This window comes from Peromyscus leucopus, chromosome 7 (assembly GCF_004664715.2).
Source record: "Peromyscus leucopus breed LL Stock chromosome 7, UCI_PerLeu_2.1, whole genome shotgun sequence".
Classification (NCBI taxonomy): Eukaryota; Metazoa; Chordata; class Mammalia; order Rodentia; family Cricetidae; genus Peromyscus; species Peromyscus leucopus.
Window position 1 is genome coordinate 92,392,904 of NC_051069.1, and position 18,676 is coordinate 92,411,579.

The window sequence follows — 18,676 nt, forward strand, 5'->3', positions numbered from 1 at the left end:
TCTTACATCTGGTGCCCTAAACCAAGGTCCTTTTACGGTCCTTCGGACACAAAGCTCTCTTTTCTCTCCACAGGGGTCATTCCTTCAGGTGCACAGACACCCACTGAGCTCACTGTTTTGAGCTAAACACCCACTGGTCACCACCGGAGACCTCCCTGAAAACCTCATGTGGAAGTTGTATTGGCGCTCCATGTAATCCCAGTCTGGCCTCCATTCCCTTGCTCTCCTCCAAGTACCCCCTCTCCTCCTTCCTTGGACCTTTTCTTCCCCGAGTCTTTGATCTCCAGACTAGAGGCCCTTTGCCATGCACTCAAATTCTTCAGGACAAGGTAAACTCTCCAAGTCGGCCCCAGAGTCCCCTAACCAGACCTCAGAAGCCCCAGGAGCTTCATACTCCTCTCTTCACCGAGTCACAAAACCCGGAGGTTAGGTGAAACACTCCAGTTTGACTTTGTGATTCCTCTGAGTCTTAGGAGCACAGGGAAGCCTGCTCCTAAGATTTAGGTCATTTTCATCATCTAAGTCAGGTAGCAGGGTTAGACTCTACCAGTTCTGACCATTCTGTTCAAAATTGCTTCAAATTTAAAAACCAAATTTCAAGCAATGGGCTCTAAATTGTCCATGCCAGTGGGTACTCCTTTGGCCTGTCTCAAGACAATCTCCAAGAATTTCTTCTTAGCTGCTTCATTTGGTTAGCCAACCAAATCTGGCCTCAATGTGAAACTTTTGATCTCAATATTCTCATCTATCTAGACATTCTCAGATAAAACAGCAAATGGTCCAAGGTACCCTATGTCCAAAGCTTTTTTGCCTTCATTTTTACACCTCTCTCTGCAACTCCTGCTTTGTCTTCCGGATCATCCTTTGCCACCAAAAGCCTGATCCCAAATCCAACTCTTACCCCTACTCCAGTTCCCTGGCTTTCAATCCCACTGATGAACCTCCTCACCACCTTCCCTACCTCCATCCTCAATCTCCACGCCCCTCCATCCTCAATCTCCATGCCTCTCCATCCTCAATCTCCATGTTTCTCCATCCTCAATCTCCACGCCCCTCCATCCTCAATCTCCACGCCCCTCCATCCTCAATCTCCATGCCTCTCCATCCTCAATCTCCATGTCTCTCCATCCTCCAACACCCATCTGCCCTATAGCCTCACACACCTCGAACGCACAGATCTCCACAGACAACCTCCAACCATCTTTTCCCTTACCCTCGCCTCCCCACACCCAATCTAGGGTAACCATGTTCCCCCTACATAAGGTGGCAGGAAGGGATGGCCCCACCCGAGTCCATGTGCCTTTAGTACTGGTAGAAATGGATGTTACTGAATAAAATCCTAGATTGTTCTCTGAAAACCAATTCCATTTATAAAAACAATTCACTCAGATAACTCAAGTCTATGGCCTCCTGGGATGATATATACTCTATCCTGACCTCGATCCTCACCCAAGATTAAAAGCACTGCATCTGGAATGCAGCCCAGGGCCAGGCCAACAAACTCCATCAACAGAATGACACCTCCCCACAGGAGATAGGGCAGTCCCTTTCAGAGACCCAAATTAGAATTATCAAAACTCTGGCACTGGGACCTACCACCTGCAGCTGATGGTAAATTGTTTAGCTGAGGGGATTCAACAAAATGCCTACTCTATAGTTAGCTTTCACAAACTGAAAGAGGTCACCCAGAGCTCCGGTGAAGACCCCACTCTCTTCCTAAACTACCTCACAAGGCCATCACTAAATACACCAATGTGGACATCAACTCCCCTGAGGAGACTCTATTACTTCATGTTGATTCCCTGGATTGATCAACCCCCAACATTAGATGAAAACTCCAAAGACCAAAAAAAAAGGGGGGACCTTTAATGCCTCAAAACGAACTTCTACATATGGCCCTTAGAGTATTGAACAACAAAGAGGAGGGCAAAAAGGAACAGGAAAGAGACCTCAGAAGGGGCAGGAAAGAGCACCACACCAGCTTCCAGTACCTGGCAGCAACTCTCAACAGATCCCCACCCAACCAGTCCACCCATCACCAGCTCTTCCAAGGAGGCAGGGTCAGCCTCACCTCCTTGTTTTTGATGTAATCAAACTGGCCATTGGGCTAAGCAATGTCCTAACTCACAGCCGCCCACCGAGGTTTGAATAAGCTGCAGACAATGGGGCCATTGGAAGACGGACTGCTGTGTCACACTAACGGCCCCTTTGACCTCTGTTGATATCCCTCATCCACCACCTTGGTCCTGTGAAGGAACCCAAAATTCTTGACCCCCAACCAAGCTCCAGCCCCATCTTAGCTCATCCAAACTCAGGGTAAGAGTAGATTTGAGGTTAGCTGGCCAGGCCGTGATTGGCTGTGGATGGAGCATTGCTCCACCAGGGTGTGGGGACACGTGGTCTAATACAGCCTGGTGCAAAAGTGGAATTCAAAAGGTGAAAGGTTTCATTTTCCTGGGAGAGGCATATCATCAGAGGAATTGAAACCCACTTATATTTCTTATAAGCAATTCATGGATGGACTGAGACAAAATGACATCATCAACGTTAAGCCCTATCAAGTCGGGAAAAAAGAAAATCACCTTTGTTTGCAGGTGACATCGTTGACTACATGAAAACATGAAAGACAGGAACCTCCTGGTGCTGATGAGCAATCACAGGGAGCCTGCAGGGCACAGGGCTCCACACAGAAGCCAACCAGGCAATCACTCTCTTATATGTCTTGGATGAACAAGTGCAGTTTGAAATTTAAAAGCACATAGTTTATATCAGCACCTCCATAAATTGAATACTTAGCTATAAATCTTAAATAGGTATAAGTTTATGAGGAAAACATCCTGACTCTGAAGAAATACTCATTTATGGACTAGAACATGAGATGGTAGCTGCTCCTTCCTCCATCCACACATTAGTATGTAACTTGTCTCACTGCTGTGAAAAGATACCTAACAAAAGCAATTTCAAGAAGGGAAAGTTGATTTTGACTTGGGACTCTAGGGGACACAGTTCATCATGACCTGGAAGGTGGGCAGCAGAGCAGCAAGCGGCCGAACGTTTATGCCTAGTCCTTTCCCTTCTTTCCGTTCTGTTCTGGACCTCAGCCAAAGGAACTGTGTTGCTCATCTGTAGGGTGTGTCTTTTGACCTCAATTAACCTAATCTAGGTAACCTCATGCACACACAGGGCTAGGGTTTTGTTTTCATGGTGATTCTAAATATTATCAAGTTGACAATCAAGATTAACTATCACGGGGCTGGGGAGATAGCTCAGAGGTTAAGAGCACTGACTGCTCTTCCAGAGGTCCTGAGTTCAATTCCCAGCAACCACAGGGTGGCTCACAACCATCTGTAATGAGATCTGGTGCCCTTTTCTGGCCTGCAGGCATACATGCTGTATACATAATAAATAAATTAATAAATAAATAAATCTTTTTTTTTTTTAAAAAAAAGCTTAACTATCACAAGATTCAACACCATCCCAAGCATATTTCAAGATGTCACTTGTGGCTATCAATAAAATGATCAATGTTCATATTGAGATGCAGAAGAACCCAAATGGTTAACTCAGTATTTCAGGAGAATAACAAAAGTTGAAGGAATGATGCTGTATGACTTAATAATTCACTATAAAGTTACAGTGGCCAGGTAATATGTATTGGTGAAAGACTAGACAACCATAATCAATTAAACAATATGAGCCCAGATATAGACCCACATAAATAAAGTCAATTAATCTATCACAAAAGAGCAAAGGCAGGCAATACAATGATGCAGCCAAAGTATTTCCACAAATGGTACCAGAAACTAGTAGACAAGTAAACAAACAATGTAGCTAAACATATTCTTCACAATCATCAACTCAACACGAATCACAAACATTAATGCAAAACATAGAACACTATGAAAGACAAAGAGGGTAAGGAAAAAACCTACAAAGACCTTGGATAGAATTCTGGCTTCTAAAAATACAATACCAAATGTAAAAATCTATAAAATAATTGATAAGTGGAATTTCATTAAAATTAAAAATGTCTGGTTCTGAAAGTCAACATCAAGAGAATGAGAAGGCAACAGGTGTTAAGAAAGTGTTTGCAAAGGACATTTATGATATATTCAAAATATTAAAAAGTCAGTAAGAAAATACAAAACCTAATTATAAAAAAATGGCCAAAAACCTTTAATAGACATTTCACCAAAAAGATGCATACATGGCAAATATAGATATAAAATGATGTTACATACACATCGAGGAAACTTACATTAGCACCACAATGAGACATTACCAGGCCTGTTTTAGAATGTCTCAAATCCAGAACCCTGACAATACCCAAGGCTGGTGGAGATGTTGCACACAGAAACCTTTATTGCTGGTGGGAATGTAAAATGGCACAGCCATCTTAGAAGGCAGTTTGTCAGTTTCTTACAAAACAAAACATTCTTACAAAAATTATCTAGCAGTGATGTCCCTTGATATTTTCCCAAAAGGGATGAAATCGTGTCCACCCAGAAGCCTGCTCATGGATGTTTAGGGCACCTTTATTTAAAATAGCCCAACCTTCAGAGCAACCAAGACATCCAGGAAGTTCTGGAATATGATTCAGTACACAAAAGAAATGAGTAACCAACTCACAGAAAGATGGGAAGAAACTTCCATGTGTATTTACTTACTGAGTGAAAGAAGTCATTTCAAAAGGTTACTTGACCTATTGTGTGACTCCAACTGCATGAAAAACAAAACTGTGGCCGTAAGAAGATTAATGGCTGGCTGGAGAGATGGCTCAGTGGTTAAGAGCACTGGCTGCTCTTCCAGAGGGCCTGAGTTCAATTCCCAGCATCCACATGGTGGCTCACAACCACCTGTAATGAGATCTGGTGCCCTCTTCTGTATGTGCAGGGAAACATGCAGGCAGAACACTGTATACATAATAAATAAATCTTTTTTTAAAAAAAAAAAAAAAAAAACAAGATTAATGGCTTCTAGCAGTTTAGGGGTGGAGGAGCAGAAGGAGATATGACTAAACAGGACATGGAGGGGTTTTAGAGAAACAAAAATAATGCCTGTGATTATAATGGTGAACATGTGTTGTCATGTATTAGTCCAAATTAGTCCAAGGAATGTACAGCTCCCAGATTGCACTCTAATGTAAACCATTGTCCTGGGATAATTATGATGTAAATATAGGTTCACAGACGGTAACAGAAATGCCAGTCTGGTGGGGGATGGTAGCAACAGGGACAGACAAGCACATGTAGGAGGGGGAGGGATACAGATCTTTGTATTTTCCTTTCTACATTTTGCTTCTACCTAAGACCACTCTTAAAAAAGTCTTTAAAAAAAAAAAAGCAAAAACAAAACACACAAATCTTTGTGAGTTTGAGACCAGCCTGATCTACAGAGTGAGTTCCAGGACAGGCAGAGGTACACAGAAAAATCCTGTCTCGAAACAACAAAAACACAAAGGAGGAGAAAAACAAGCATTGTGTCATCCTCCCCACCACCCCCCCTCTCACCACCACCACCACCAAGTGAATCATCCACAGGATCGATTCCACCCCCAGCCTCCTCTTCCTTCCCTTCCAGCCATCCTACTAAAGGCACACAAACTTCTCATTAGAATTCCCTCTACCATGCAAAACCACCTTGGGCTCAGAAGACTTTAAACAACAGCTCTTAAAATGTGTCTTTATTTCCCTGTCTTTTCATTTGTTCAACTACTATTGGTAATATTAATAGATAATATCAGCAGAAAAGTCTTCCGTGTTACTAAAGGGCTTAATCACTAATCTGTGCTGTAATAGATCGGTGGAAAATTAGGGATTCCTTCAAGGGGTTACTCCTCGGTAGTTAGGCTTGTGAATGAAGACCCTCTTGTGAAACACTTTTCTGAGCCAAGTCTGGGGCTTGGAAGAAGGAGAGGTGAAAATTCTCTTCTCGCTTCTTCTAGACTCTTTGTAGAGCTCTAGACAATCTCAAAAAAAGGCAAGCTGTACAAACAAGCCTCACTGCTGAGGGTCAGGAGAAGGGGAAAAGTGGACAGAGACATCTCAGCAGCCATAGATTAGAGGGCAAATATTTTGGAGTTGGTGCATTCTATCATGTCAGAGGGACGGACCATGGCACTGCCTGTAGCAAGCAAATGTTGCAGCATCATTAAAAAATTCGGCAAGACACACAAATGTCTTACTAGGATAGACCTGTTCTAGAAGAATTCTGTTCTACAAGAATTGACATCTCTTTACAACAAGAGTACATGGTTACTGCAAGTGCAGCCTTCTAATGCACTGAGAGTCTTATGATATAAAGCAATAGTGTCCAGTAGAATGTTCTCCAATGATGGACGTGTTCTATATCTGTACTATCTAAGACAGCAGCCAGAAATCATGTGGCTATAGGGCACTTGAAATGTGATAAGATCAAATGAAGACCTGAATTAGATAAATCTAAATAATTTAAATAGTCACACATGGCTAGTGGCTACTATTGGGACAAGGTTTAGACCACTTTGGGAAAATGACACAAGATGTCAGCATGAGAAAATCCTATCTATGTCTCTTCTGAGAGCTTAGAAAAATGCTTCTCTATGCCTTCCCTACCACAGACACAAAGACACCATGGAAAATGCCAGGACACATCACAAGCCATGCAAAAGAACAATGATTCTCCAGCAGGCACCTTGGGACCTTGTTAAACTAAATCACGAGGTCTGCTCTGAGTGATTTCGAACAGGAACTAAGAAACCCAGCACTCCTGATGCCTGGCCTGGAGACAGAATTTTGAGAAGCACTAGAAAAATATCAACGTCAAACACTGGCCTACTCCTACCAAGAGAAGCACTGTCTTGTCACCTCTGGTCATGGAAGAGCCTCATTCTTCAAGGTACTCAGACTCTTAGCCAGGCACTCTTACACACACACACACACACACACACACACAACACACACACACACAGAGAAGCCAAAGAAACCAGACTGTCTACAATGGCCTCCCCATACATTAGATCCAAGATAGAGAACAGGGGCAAATCTTTCATGAACCAGAAACACAGCAAAGAGAACTCAAAAGAAGCCTCAACAGTTTACATCTAATCCCTGCAGTGGCCATGTCCTGTCATGGGACTGAGGCTCTTTGTGAAAATAATGTAGGATATTTCATATTAGTTCAGAATTATGGCCTCCTTTTACTGTTCCAAGACACAACACTGGAAAATACCAAAGAACACGTGTCTTATGAAAACATGTTATTTGTCACTCGGAGGGTGTACATTGAAAAAGCCTGTTTTCCTATTCCATATCTCAAAGAAAAAAAAAGGAAAGAAGTGTAAAAGCTCTAGAACAGTTGTGAGTTTTTCTGAGCAGTCTCTATCTTTATATGACTCACAAAAATTGGTCTCGATTGTCAGTCACTCTGAAGGAGATTTTTGTTTTGGCGGTTACCTTCCTCTGTCCTTTGGTCTAATCTCTCTGTGTCCTTTGGTCTAATTAGACTGAGTCATTTTCACATTAAGAAATCACCCTGATGGTTGCAATTTCCATGACTACTCTTTAGAACAGCCATCTTTTTGCCTCGTGGTCCTCTGTTAGTCCTTAACTTTGCAAAGGAAAAGCTTTCCCCAGAATATATTGCTGCAGTGAGCTAGAGCATATCTTCAAATGAACTCAGAATCTCAGACCGCACATGACCGTGTACATTACTAAACTTCATTCTTGAACTTCTGCTGTCCCCCTTTTACTGACATCATGATGATCAGGAGGGATGCTTGGGCCCTAAGTATTTGGGAGACAGTTATCATCACTTAGTATTTATAGAAACCCTGATCAACCACACAGTACTATGTACCTTGCCTCCTCAGGCGGAGATACTATGGTGTACCTATTTTACAGGGAAGGAAACTGGGAGGAAGAAAGGAATTAGGTAAAGTAAAACACAGCCCTAGAGAAATTCAGAACAAGATTAAATCACTGTATTCCTTCAGCTGTGGCAATTTTATCTACCAGGAAACATTTAACAATACCCAGAGACCTTTTTGATGGTCATGATTGCTTGGGGAGCTACTGGCATTTAGAGGTCTGAGGTTAAGGGCAAGGGCACACTATACATCCTACAATGCATAGCAATGGCTCACACAAGACCTGCCTCCTTGAAATCAGTACTGCCAGGTGCACTGGTAACTCTTACACCACTTTCTTTGGCCCTTTATCAATGGTTAAAGAATGGCTGCCTCCACAATTTGACCCTCCTACAACATTTACACAGGAACATGCCAGTCAATTGCTATTTTTGATGTAAAATACTTCTTAGATACATTTAAAATAGAGGCTTCATGAGAGCCACAGATAAAAAGGAGAGTAGCAAGCCAGGCTGCGGTGGTGCACGTCTTTAATCCCAGCACTCGAGAGGAAGAGGCAGGCAGATCTCTGTGAGTTCAAGGCCAGCCTGGGTTCCAGGAAAGGCTCCAAAGCTACACAGAAATATCCTGTCTCAGGGAAAGAAAAAAAAAAAAAGGAGAGTAGCCCCATGTTAAGGAAAATTCGTAAATTCGTTTAGGGATGAAATTTAACAAGGAACACTCCTCTCATGAGCAACCTCTAGACTCTGGGCTGAGGTCTGTGCCAGCTGGTCCCCTGGACTCTTCTGTAGATGGCCTGCCTCACAGCTGCATCTCCCCACTGAGCATGTGCGTCACTCAAGAGCAGCAATGATGCACACTTACGGGAATCTCCAGGGACCTGCAGCCCTTAAGCGTCTATATTGTTCAGTAAATTGTGCTCATTAGGAGCCACATGAGGCACAGATGTACAAGTAGCCTTTCCGGGTGCCCTCAGTCTAGCAAGGCCTCATGACACTCTGAACTCACTGGCTGAAAACAGTCCTCCCTCTTAGTTAAAGCTGGAAAAAAAAATTCCGCCACCACTCCTGGCCCTCTCTAAGCATTCTTAGCTCTGCCTGGAATAGTATTAGTCATGATTTCTTCTTCAAAGAATATGCAGAAGTTGGAGAACAAAGAAAAGAAGTGGCATTCTTTCCTCCCTGGACCTCCACTTAGACTCAGAAGAGCTCACTAAACACTATGCCCTACTAGTCTTGAATTTTTTTGCCACAAACAAAACTCCAAACCAGGTTTGGTTACCAAGTTCCCAGAAGTCCCATACAATATACCAGCGACTACAAACAGCTGAGTAGCTGGGTATGTGTCTTCCAGAGACAGCGGATGGGAAACTATGGCATGGGCAGAACACTGTGCTTTAAGCTGCTATGGGCCACCACACCAGAGACTTCAGCTCTGACCAGATATTTCCTTCATGAACAGAGAGATCAGAAGGAGAAGTTCAGTGAATGATTCATGAAGGAGGAGGAGAATGGTAGGAAGGAACATCTGACCAGACGATTAGCAATGTGATATGACTTCAGGAAAAAGGGAAGCCTCGACAAGCGAGCTTGTACAAATCACACCCTACACAAACTCACTCAACAACCCTATGTAGAGATATCTCTACACACAGGACTCAGCCCCATCTCTTGGTCATCACTTCTCATATTTGTTGGTCTGAGTCTATGATTTGAATAAAGAAAGCTTTAGAAGCCTTTCAGAGACAGAGCATCCCATTGCACTGACTCCAAGAAGAGTCAGACAAGAGCATCTATGATTCAGCAAAGCCAGCAAACAGGGAATGCATTTGCCTTACCCTGGAGGAGAGGGTGTGGAAGCCTTCAAACGCTCTTACATCCTTGCCACCCATCGGATCCGCTGCTTTTCACCACACACTCACTTCTGCATGCTGGACCACAGCCAAGCAATCTGCCAAAGACAAAAATGAATGAATACAATGGGCCAATTTATCTACAACTTCATCTCCAAAGCCACTGTTCAAATGAATCTGTTAAAAATGAACTTCAGGCTTAACACACAGACCCCAACCTCTGGAATGGTTTATGGTCAACACAAGAGGTTTCCATATACATCCTAGACAGGTGGAAAGTCGAGAGGGATGGATTTGATGCAGAAACAGAAGTGCTCAGGCTGCTGTGAGTCCTACATCTTTACAATATGATCTCCAAGGTTCCTCTAAGGGGTTCTTACCATTCTAGTGAGCTAAGGATGGAGAATAGCATAGATGGACTTGTTTTGCACACACAGGCACATGGGTACAGATACACATACTAACACTGCCCCTCCCCCAAACAGTATATACTTTTCCACTTCTGCTAGCTTTCTATTGGCTGCTCAAAGTCATACAGTCACACTTAACCCCATGGCCTTATAGTGAGCTCTCTTGGGTAAGGCTCACTCCAGTCTAATTAAGACAGCATTAGATTTAGAATAGAACACTCTCAGTATGATGTGATCACAGTGACTTTGACCTAGTTACAACTCTGGGTCTCAGCTTCCTCTTCTGGAAAACATCATGCCTCCTTTACAGGGTTTATACCTATACTCCACATGAAAGGAAGCATCATTTCTCAGACTGTCCTAGGGGTGCATGTTATTGGGGCATCTTGATAAAATGTAGGTTCTGAGTTGAAGGGTCAAGGGTAAGGCCCGACATTCTCCAATTCTAACAAGCCCTAGGGCAGTGGTTTTCAAACTTCCTAATGCTGGGACCCTTTAATACAGTTCCTCATGTTGTGGTGACCCCCAACCATAAAATTATTTCATTGCTACATCATAACTGCAATTTTGCTACTGTTATGAATCGTTATGTAAATATTTTATATTCAGGATCTGACCCCTGTGAAAGGGTTGTTCGACCCAAGACCCACAGTTTGAGAACCACTGCCCTAAGGGGATCCTGATGCTGCTGTTCAGGGGCCACTCTGTGATTAGAAGAGAGATATCAGATTAGAGAATATCTGGCAAACTTTGTACACAAAGTGATTTCATGTATAAGGAGGTTTTATATCAGCATTGTTTCTGATTCTAAATGAGTTTTCAACTAGTAGCATTTTAAAGATCTACTTTGTCTGGATGTGTGATACAGTTTTACAGAGTCAAAGAATTTGAGAAAAAGGCTAGAACTTAAGGGGTCACTGCTCCTTTTCCTCTTCTGAAACAAATTCAGGGAGGCCATGGGTGCCCCCTTCCCGACCAAAGTTCCTAACAACTTAGTAGCAGAAATTCAACCTTGGAAGCAACCATTTGACTTTTTTCTCTGGCATATGAATTCGCTCAATAAATTGAGAAGGAAAAATATATTTATTCTTCTACTAAAGCAAAAACAAAGATCACACTGCCTTATGGTCAAAAAAGGCAGCAGAAGGTGGCATCTAGAGTATGGGCCACTGCAGTATAAAGGGTAAGTAAGATGTCACAGGATACAGATCCCAAGGTTTGTCAAGCAATATTCTCCACAACAACAAAGTTACTTCTCACCTGTCCAAAGTGGGAATGGAACACAAAGTAACATCTGCATAGCTTCTGGTAACAATAAGAATTTTTATTTCTAATCCATACAAATTCCAAGTCCCTCCTATTTAAAAAACAATTAGAAAAAGAAAGTACTTGCGTTTGTAATAGTTAGGGGAAATACAATAATTAGCTCCAGGGCATTTTGGGTACTAATAAAGGTAACTAGTGATGTCTTAGAAGTTCTACCACCTAAACCGTTTCCCATCTCTAAGATCCTGGTGGACCTAGGAGCTCAGAGTACAATGCATAGTAGATACATGTAGCCAGATGTAGCATCTCACAAATGAAAGGAGTGGGAGTCTAAATCTCATGTCACTCTGTCACGATTGGGAAGGAGCCCATGAGACCCTGCCCTTCACTAAGGATTTATAGGCAGCTGAGGATTGCTAGAGGTGAGGGACTCATGAGGCCCCAGCCTCAGGATCTATAGGCAGTTAATGGGTGCTGGAAAGGAAGAGACTGATTTTTCAGTAGTGTAGCCATGGGTAAGTTTCTTGTGCTCCTGTAAATACACCCCAACGATGCTCCTTTAAGTAACCCTAATTAAACACGAGCATACACATTCCCCACCCCCACCCATCACACACAAAATATTATAGAAGCTAGGGATTGGCTGGGAAGAGGAAGGGGTCAGATCATCAGGAGTGGAGGAGAAACAAGAGAGGGTAATAGTGGGGGCAAATGTGATCAAAATACATATACGTATGAGAATGTTGCAATAAAATCCATTATGGACATTTAATATATGCTAGTAAGAACTTAAAAAATCTTCATGTCATAAATCAGAAAGGTAATGAATATGTGGACCTCAAATTGGATAATGAGAGCTGGGTGTCCCTTATTATGCATGTCACTGCCAGTAAAGCAGCATAAACTTGAAAGCATTCTGGTGAAATTAGGAGGGCACTGAGAAAGGAATGATAAACGGAAATCAATACTTGCATATCTATTATTAAGGTGGGTAAAATGCTTTTCTTAGCCTCTTCATTTGGAAAGCTACTTTAACAAAGGTACAATATCCCTAAGCATTCACAACTTAATTTCTGCAATCCATTCCCAACTTTCGCCTACTGTTACTTGAGCTCATCAATTAAGAATTCTCCCTTGAGGGCTGGGGAAATGGTTTAAATGGTAAGCCTCAGAACCCACGTGAAAAGGCTGGGTATGGTGGTATACACATGTAAAACCAGCAGTGGGGCGGGCGGGCGGCGGGCGGGGTGGTGGTGTACAGAGACAGTAAGTTCTCTGGGGCTTGATATCCAGCTAGCCTAGCAAAATCCTGGAACTCCACGCCAGTGAGAGATCCTGTCTCAAAAAAACAAGTTCGATGGCTCCTGAGAAGTGACACCCCAAGATTATCCCCTAGCCTCTGTGCACTCATGCATCTGTGTGTGGGTGCATTCGTGCACACACATGCATGCACACAAATTCTCCCCTTTAAAGCCTGGTATAGTTACACACACACACACACACACACACACACACACACACACACACACACAATCCCAGCATTTGGAAGACAAAGACAGAAGAATCACAACTTCACTGGCCACACAGCAAGTTCAAGAGTGGGCCTAGGCTGCCTGAGAACCTGCCCCAATCGAACAAGACAAAAGCTCCCCTCCTGTCAGTTTTCCAGAAGCTACTCCAGACAGTCACATTCTTATCCTACCTTTGTCCTGTGGATCCATCTGGTTCTGTTGAAGCCTAAGACCCTCTTGTCAGAATATGCTAAAAAGAGCTAGAGAAATGACTGGTGAGGACTTGAGTTCAATCCTCTAGCATGAAGATTAATTATTATACCCAGGTGTGCTGGCACATGCCTCTGTTCCTGCCATTGGAGAGGCAGAGTCAGAAGGGTCTCTAGGAATGCTGCCCAGGACACCCAAATCAGTTATCTCCAGGCTCAGTGAGAGACTCTGTTTCAAAAACTAAGATGGAATTTGATTGAAAAAAGACATCCAATGTCCACTTCCAGCCTCCACTCATCCACTAGCCTGTCCCAGCTCTGTAGACACACACATATACACACACACACACACACACACACACACACACACACACACACCAAAAATGTATAAAGACAAAGACATAAAATTACAGAGGCAAATTATGTAACACATACTCTCTGATTCCACACAGACTTAGGGAGGGACACCATGGACTCAATTTATAAACCTTACATTGTACAAAGACTATTCTAGGATGATAAAAGTCTTTTCTTACAGGAAACAGTATTGTGAAAAAGTTACAATAAATAAAGCACCAAAGACATACAGGAAAGAGTCCAGCTCTGGATCAGTCAGAGAAAAAAGAAAAAAAACTAAAAAGAAAAGCCCAGGCCAAAGCTACTCATGCTGTGACTTCAATCCCATAACAAGAAATTCCTCTGCTAACTTCCCTGGCTGGGTCCTGTAGACGCAGCACGTTTTGTGTCCTAAGCACAGGTGAAGGGAGGAGCCTCTGGGGAGGGAGGCTTCAGTGAGTCCCAAGCTCCGGGCCTCATCCCCCAAGTTCTCTGCCACCCATCAAGTCCTATTAGCTTAGAAAATCACTCAGTTTGAGTTAAAACATGGGGAGGTTAAGTTAACCACTCTAAGGGTTCTTCCACCTCTGAACTGTAGGACCCTAGTGGGAGCCCCACAGTCTCTACAGAGGAAGAGCTCTAGCGAGGTATCTTCGTTTCGGAGCTCCACAGCTGTCCTAGCCTTCACAGCATGAACACACTATTGACGTGAGCACTACCTGGAGGCTTCAGAAAGACCTTAGGGGAACCACTCAGCCAAAGAACTTCAGACTTGGAAAGACAGTTAAGTTGCATTCACTTGACAAACCCAGCAAACATGAGAAAAAATAACAGCCAGAAAGACAGATTGATTTATGGCCACGAAATGATGCAGTATCAATGATTTGTGACTACTGCTGTCTTGCACCAATGGGATTTTAGGATTTGCCACTGATGGGAGCGGGGAGGGAACCCAATAAAACAGCTTATCAGTTCACTTAAAGAGACAGGAATAAACCCAAAGGAAGCTGAGCTACAGGACGACAGCAGCGGCACCGAGGGCAGGTGACTGCTGATGGCGCCCACAGGCAATGTCCTACAGCTTGGGCAGGATCGGAGCCAAAACCTCCCCTACGCTGTGGCTTCTCCATTGCTGCCTAAAGCACCAACTTCCCTTGCGTTTAGTGTCCACAAAACCCACCTCAGAAAGTCGTCTGTAACAAAGGACAAAACAGTCATTTCAAAACTGGAGGATATATAAATGAACTCCAATTAAAAGTATTGCTCTTTTTTAATGTTCAAGTTTTGAGTGGTTACTTCAGACTTGAAGGTCAAAGTTAGCTAAGATAATCTATGAACACTTGTTAGAAATTTTCAAGTCTTAAACTGATTTAAAATGACTTGACCTACCTTTTGTGCACAGTCCAGGGATAGAATGATTTAACATTGTTTTCATGCAAACTCTCACTGCTACCTTCAGGACATGTATTACTGACTACAGACTGGGTTTAAAATCACATGCTCACTTCATAGAGACAGCCTTAGGTGGAGACCAGCTTTGCATGCAAATAATTAGAAATGAAGTCTTGGAATGAACATCAACTCAGAACTTCAACATTATGTCTGCATAACCAGCAGTGTGTATACCAAGAGCTCTTAAAGCTTATACTACCATGCTTGTCAATTTATGGTCCCCTGAATCAGAACACACATTGCGTGCTAGAGACAGAGAAAGAGAGAAAGAGAGAGAGAGAGAGAGAGAGAGAGAGAGAGAGAGAGAGAGAGAATATAAATTCTCACCCCACCCCATTATTCTTGTATTATATAAACAGTTAAGTGCTCAGAACTTTATTTATTATTATTGTATTTTAACCTGGGAGCTAATAGAGCCTATCCAAAATCTACACAAAATCCACGCTGCGGCTGACAGCTCCATAGCCATCCTCTTCACGAATTCCCAGAGGCAAGATCGCCATCTACTGGTATGGAGGGTACAACTTGTTTGAGGGAAACCTGTAGGTGACTTGAGCTAAGACAACTCGAAAGACAGGCACCCTCGACTTGTGTCTTAGTGGAGATTCTACAGCACGTGGCAGGGATAACTGATACAGGCTGAGGACCATAACCTCACCAGAAGCCTCTGTCATGTGATCTGGAGGTCCTCTGGAAGCCATGAAAAGGCCAGCCAGGCTAGACGATAATGAGCAGCAGAGCCTGGCAGAATTCAGACATTCCAGGCTCCCCTTTGGCCCGCAGATGAGTCCACCCAACCCCCCACCCCCCACCTGTGGCAGTGGAAGCCAGCTTTATCCCACAGCGTGGTGTACCCTAAGGAACTCCCCCAGGCACCCGACAGGGTGAAGGCTCTTATATTTACACAATGTGACACAGATCCTCCTCCAAGAGCATGGCTGCTTAGGCATGCAGGTCTGACTCTAATCTGTCTCCTTAGTTCCTCATCCTCTTTGTCTGTGACCCAGAGGACAGAAACAGCAGAAAGAAAATGATTTTGTGGCTGTCTTGAAAGCAGAACTAGGGAGCGTTATTGAATTGGAGGATAAAGCCCCGTCTTACAGGTCAGAGAGGTACACTGTGTCCCTCAAGTTGAAGCATGCCTTGTCAATTTTTCTGTCGGCCCTTTAGACCCTAGCCAGAGGTTTTTCAGTCTTCTTGAAACAGCTGACCCCACTTCCACAGGTTAAACAAACAACCATGACCTCTGCATATCTTACATGTAGCTCATACGGGAAAAAAAAAAAAAAAGCCATTTTTTCACTCTTAAAAAGAATGCATGCTTTTCTCAAACCATACCACCACCTTCGTCCCCAAAGTTCCTTTTCCTTCCCCATGGTATATCTGCTTTCCATTTTTAAGTTATTCCCACTAATTTGCTGTGTTTCAGTCGATCAGAGGAGAACCTTCTTGAGCTTCATGAGGGTCATCTGTGGTATTCCCACTGTGCCTCACAGCAGATCCCACTCTTTAGTTTCAGCTCAGGAAACCACCAAAAGTTTACTTGGGGCAGCTGAGAACCCTGCGTTTAAGTTCTCTAGTCTAGCAAATGGAAGGGGTGCCTTCTCAAAAACATTTTTTTTAACTTGCTCAGTACATTGGAATTCTTCAGCAAGTAAATGACTTGAATTTTGTGTAATTCAGTACACTAAAATGAATATTTGCAGGCACAAGGTATGGTTGTTTTAGATGTCTAACTGAAAAACTTCACATGGGAAAGGAAGGGCTTCACAGCAGTTATCAGAATGTCTCCGAAGAGTAAGCTCTGAACGGGTTATAGAGTAACACAGTTAAGTTCTGAATGGGTTACACTGAAACTCTGGAGCCCAGTAAAAATCTTCCTGGCAATTAGCTGAACCATTTTCACAAATCCAGGTGCATCAAACTAGTTAACTAGTGGGAAACTCGGGGGATCTTTTAAGTTTTACCATACGATGTCCTGTGTGCTATTGCTGCTGTGTGTCTCGGGAGATGCTTATGCCACTTAACCACGTTAAGCTCCTAGACACACCCTCCCTCTTCTAAAGAAGGACTCAACGGAGATTTCTCCCCATCTCTTCCTGCAGTCAAAAAAAAAAAATTTTTTTTTAAACATACACTTTTTTCAAAGAATTAGAAAGTGCGTTTAGACCCTACTTGACCCTTCCTACACTGTCCTCCTGACAGGCTGAAAATAAGTGCCCTCTTGAACAGCCCTAGAAAGTCTCAGAACCCACCCCCACTCCGCTTCTTGTCTCTTCTTGAAGAAGCCTCTCAGCGCGCTGTCTGGTCTGCAGTTCACTGCAGGCAATTCCCTCACCATTTCCCAGTCATCAGTTACACTGTCTCTGGAAACCCTTTTTTTTTTGTGTGTGACCTGCTCTATCCAAAAAAATTAAGCTTTTTAAGGCATCTCCAGCTTCTCTCCACAGGCTTCGAGCGTTGGGTTTCGGTGAAAGTCTGGGGTGAGGGCAGACGCGAGGTCCAGCGGACAGACCCGGTAGCCTTCCCAGGGCACCCTTCCCGGGGCAGCACAGGCTCGGTCTCCCCGAGATGCCCGCGGCCGCATCTGGGCAGAAGGATCATCAGATGCGCTAGGAATTTCGCTTCGCTCGCAGCCGCGGATTAGTTCGAGTCTCAGGGGCTCGAACCAAAGTGACACTACGTTTTCCCCTTTTCGTTCTCCCATGCGACAGGTCTCGCTGCATAGAAGCCACCTTCTTCCCAGCCCGGGTCCAGCTCCTGTGGCATCCCCGCGGCGCCTCCCGCGCCCTTCCCCAGAGAAGGGGACCGGTGGCAGCATCCCTCCGGGGCGGGAAACAAAGGCGGAGGCGAGGTGGCCAGGTGGGCAAGCCTCCTCCGGTACAGCCGCGGCCGCCGCGGGGAGGATGGGGAAATGTAGCAGAGGGTGGGAAAAGGGAAACCGAGGCACGGAGGCTGGGGAAGGAATTTGCCCTGCATCCTCCCCAATGCAGGGCTCCCGGGGCAGGCGAACCCCGAGCCATCCCCCGCCGCTCCCCAGGACCCGGCATCCGAGGGACCGCCCCGCTCCGCTCACCTCGGGAGAAGCGCTCCCGCTCCCTCCGACGGCTCCGGAGAAAGCCCCGCCGCTCGCGCACGCGCACTCGCGCTCTCGCGCCTTCGCCCCTCCGGCCCCCGCGGGCGCCCCTCCGACCGGGCTCAGGCCCGCCCCGGCCCTGTCCGTCAGCGTCCCAAGAACCAATCCTGTCGCGTGGAAGGCACCGCGCTGGTCACGTGGCCGCACAAGCCAATCACCAAAATGCCCTCGGCAAGCGCCTGGCTCCGATGTCCCCAGGGGTTCGGTTGCTACCGAGCAGAATGGGTGCGAGGCGGGCACAAAGGGCTGAGTCCCTTATTTCCGCGGATGAGTGGCGTCCAGTTGATCAATGCCAAGATCGATTGATGTCTCAGATCCTAGCTTAAATAAGAGACACCTGGGAGTCTTGTTAAAGTCTGGGGTGGAGCCTCGAGATTCTGCATTTCTAACAAGCCCCCAAGTGGTGAGGAAGCTTCTCTTGGTCCAAGGCCATGCTTTAAGAGCACTGTCAAAGGGGGGGAAAAAAAAACCCTACTCGATTTGTTTGCAAGTTTCACGACCTCTCTTGTCCTTCAGTGGTGAAGAGCATTCAGAGGACTGCCACAACATGGGGTGATCTGATGAGCAGCTGAGGAAAAGCCACGTGGACCAACTTTGTGTATATGGAACAGACAAGCAGAGACCGATGAGAACACCAGGTCTGCCTTCGCAGTAAAGA

The 18,676-nt window shown here is 44.6% G+C and overlaps 1 protein-coding gene across 3 annotated transcripts in view; it reads right to left on the minus strand.

Annotated features, from left to right (window-relative positions):
- The window catches only part of Tmem108 (transmembrane protein 108), a 285,288-nt gene extending 267,226 nt beyond the window's left edge, over positions 1-18,062 (minus strand). For 2 of the 3 annotated variants that reach the window (XM_028869909.2, XM_028869908.2), the window contains exons 1-2: positions 17,959-18,062; positions 9,684-9,796 (exon numbers count right to left, since the gene is read on the minus strand). The gene's annotated coding sequence lies outside the window, so the exon portion shown is untranslated. The remainder of the gene's footprint in view (positions 1-9,683; positions 9,797-17,958) is intronic. The other variant, XM_028869912.2, reaches the window with a different exon arrangement.
- Positions 18,063-18,676: the final 614 nt, after the last annotated feature.